Raw genomic sequence first — 3170 nt, 5'->3', positions numbered from 1 at the left:
TGGGCGGGCGGAGTCCCGTGACGCCTTCGGGAAAAAAGAGGCGGGCCCGGGGGAGGGGAAAGCGAGTGAAAAACAGAGAGACGGGCAGCTCAGCCAACGATCACCTCTCGTTTTAACCGACATACCCAATCGCCGGGAGGAGAGAGGGTGGCGTCGTTGCAGTTCAGCCAATCAAGCGCTTCTGCTGGAGGGGGGGCGGGGGAAGGTTGCCGCGGTCAGAAGAGGGCGCTGCGGAGCGTCGTGGCTCCTGCGTGTTTGCAGCCACGTTTTGCGGGAGGCTGCGGCCTTCCTCTCGCTTAGCGTGAGCTAGGGTTGCCCAGGTGTAGCCCTCGCGCACCGTTTAATTCCACATCGCTTCACCCAGTAATAATTTTAATACTCATAATAATCCATTACATCTGACGGTACCCTGCCTCAACTCTTTGCATAGTATTTTGTAAGGGTGATGTTCACAGGTGGTAATGCGCGTGTCTTGTTAGAGAAGAGGATGTAACTCTTAACGCTTTCAAAATAAGTTGTTTAAAACACTCTTTTCAATATTGTCTTTCCATGTCGTGACCTGCCTTACGGATGAAGGGAGCAAGGAGCCTTTTTTTCAGATCAAGGTCCGCATTCCCTTTTAAGAAACCTTCCATGAGCCACAGGCCAGTGGTGGGTGAGAGGGTGAACTACAGTTCCCAGGGTTCTGTGGCGGAAGCTCGGACTGTTCACGCGTGGTATAAATGTGCTTTAAACATTGTTTGCCCCCTCCCAACCCTATAAATTGATAAATGGGATACTTATTATTTGGGATATGAAGGGAAAACGCAAGCTGCAGAGGAATTCCTGGGCCTTAAGAAACAATACAGGGCCATTGACAGTCCTCCCCACCCCACCCTGAGGTGTGAACAGAGGAGATTTGGGAGACAATGGCAGAGGTTGGGGTCATGGTGTGAGAGGAAAATGATCCCCTTTACTTGAAGCTAGGAGATAGATGAAAAAAGCTATCTTGGCTGGCTGGCGGCAGACAGGGAGAGATGCCTTAAATTCCAGTGCCACACTGCTTTGGGGAATAAGACCCTCTTGAAATGACAGTGCTGTAAGATCTGGATTCAGGTGAATAATATGTGGATTCAGGTGAATAATATGTGAATAAATCATATTTCTTAAACGTACAACAGCTTCCGTTGCGTCTTCAGTTCTACCAAGGAGCACAGCCCCTGGCTGAGGGCCAAGACCCCTGGAATTCCATGCATGGCTTGGTAGGGATTGGAGTGGCCAGTAGCATTATGATCACTGGGCTGCATAAAGGTATGAATAATAAAGAAATGAAACATTGATTTGTAAATTGCCACAAGAGGGAGCTGTATAGTTGAGTGTATGTTTAATGGGGGGGGGGGGCAGCTGTTGGGAGTTGCAGTCCAAAAGATCTGGAGGGTGCTGGGGTGCTGCTGGTGACAACTGCTCTACACTTAGACACCCCTGGTATCTTGGTGCTTTTGCAAGGAATATCCTGTTGGAAAGGTGAAGGGTGTTATCAGTTTCAGCTGTGCACAAGAGAGATTGCACACTTCCCTCTTTGGGTATTGCCAGTGGTCTGGTGATTTCATATGTCGGCAATAAAACCTTGAATGAGGCTTAGTAATGTGATAGGAATTTTGAGGTCTTAGATATATGTTAAATGTTCTTAAGTGTACCAACCAAGCACGTACATAGATCAGCACAGGAAGACCGACCTGGAACCATTTTTGATTCCCAAACTGTCCCAATGTTTTCTCTGCAAGGTCAAAGGAAAATGGAAAAGCCTCCCCATTATATTTTCCTTCACAAATCCTGTCTTAAGGGTATGTCTGTGTTTGAATAGAGTGAGCCTGTGACCTGATTCAGGAACTAAGTACAGTGGTACCTCTAGATGCGAACGGGATCTGTTCCAGAGCCCCGTCCAGAGGGCAGTTACCTCAGATGTTGTTGGCTGCTGCCAGTCCAGCCAGTGAGTCTGGGATGATGGACGTTGTAGCCTGAGAACATCCAGTGGGCCACTGGTTCCCTACAATTGCTTAATAATAATTGCAAAAACTATGCCCTGATTGAAAATTGGCAGGGCCACTGGGGGCCAGATGTTGCTTGGGGCCCCACATCCGGCCCTCGTTTTAACACATGAGCCGAGGACAGAGGAGTTCGTACAAGAGCAACAATGCTGCTACTGTGCAAATGTACGCCGTGGGCCTGGTGAACTTTTTTGGTCGGATTATGACACACCCACTTCAGCAATACTAAACTCACGTGCTTACTGCCAACGTATTCTCCAGCCTCGAAGTCTATGTAGAAAAAGGGATTTGTCACAAGACTTCTCTTCAAAACTGACAATAAGCGTTGATGGGCAACCATTGTGAAACTTGCAATTCAGTGTGAAGAGCTGGTCTGTGCACATTCCAGCCATCCACTCACACTGTACACAGAGCACAACCTGGAACCTTGCATGGACTTGGCTTCCAGCCAACATGCCTAAACTACAAACTTGGTTTACAGAGCCTAGCTTCTCTTGCTCCTCAGCAAGAATCCCTGGTGTTGCCTTTCCTTACTAGAAATCGACAAATCTGTCAAGTAGGCTTTCGAATCTTAAGTTCAGTTCTTCACACTGCTATATTGGTTTGCTTTTGTTTTTATGTCCATGTGAAAATTCCTTAGCATTTTAGGCACATTGCTCCTAATACATTTTTGCAAGCACTTTCCTCTGTCTCTAAGCTGATAGAGCTACTGTTCCATCTCTACTACGGCCTGGTAGCATGGAAGCTAAAATATAGCTGGATATCTTTTTTTCTTTTGCCATAAATCTTTGAGTGTGAGGATGTGGGTTACTTCCATGTACCTCCATGCTGCTTTTGAAGCTCATCTATCTCATAGCTTGCTTTTCGTTTCATATGGTGGGGTAAGCTACCCTTGAATACAGAAACTTCAGTTGGTCTAAAATTCCACAACCAGATTACTGGCTGATGTTCTGTTTAAATATAATATAACCCATTTTAAAACCACTGTTATGGTTGCCAGCCATTTCGGGGACTAATTCAAGGTGCCTCAAATACCTGAAAAAGCACCTGCCGTACTTCCCTACAAAGCCTCTTCAGTGCTGAGATCAGCAGACGGGACCCTCAAAACCTGGGGGGGGGGGGGATGTAGTCTGAGAGTTGTGG

This window comes from Podarcis muralis, chromosome 7 (genome assembly GCF_964188315.1).
Source record: "Podarcis muralis chromosome 7, rPodMur119.hap1.1, whole genome shotgun sequence".
Lineage (NCBI taxonomy): Eukaryota > Metazoa > Chordata > Lepidosauria > Squamata > Lacertidae > Podarcis > Podarcis muralis.
Note: the sequence above shows the minus strand (reverse complement) of the source record.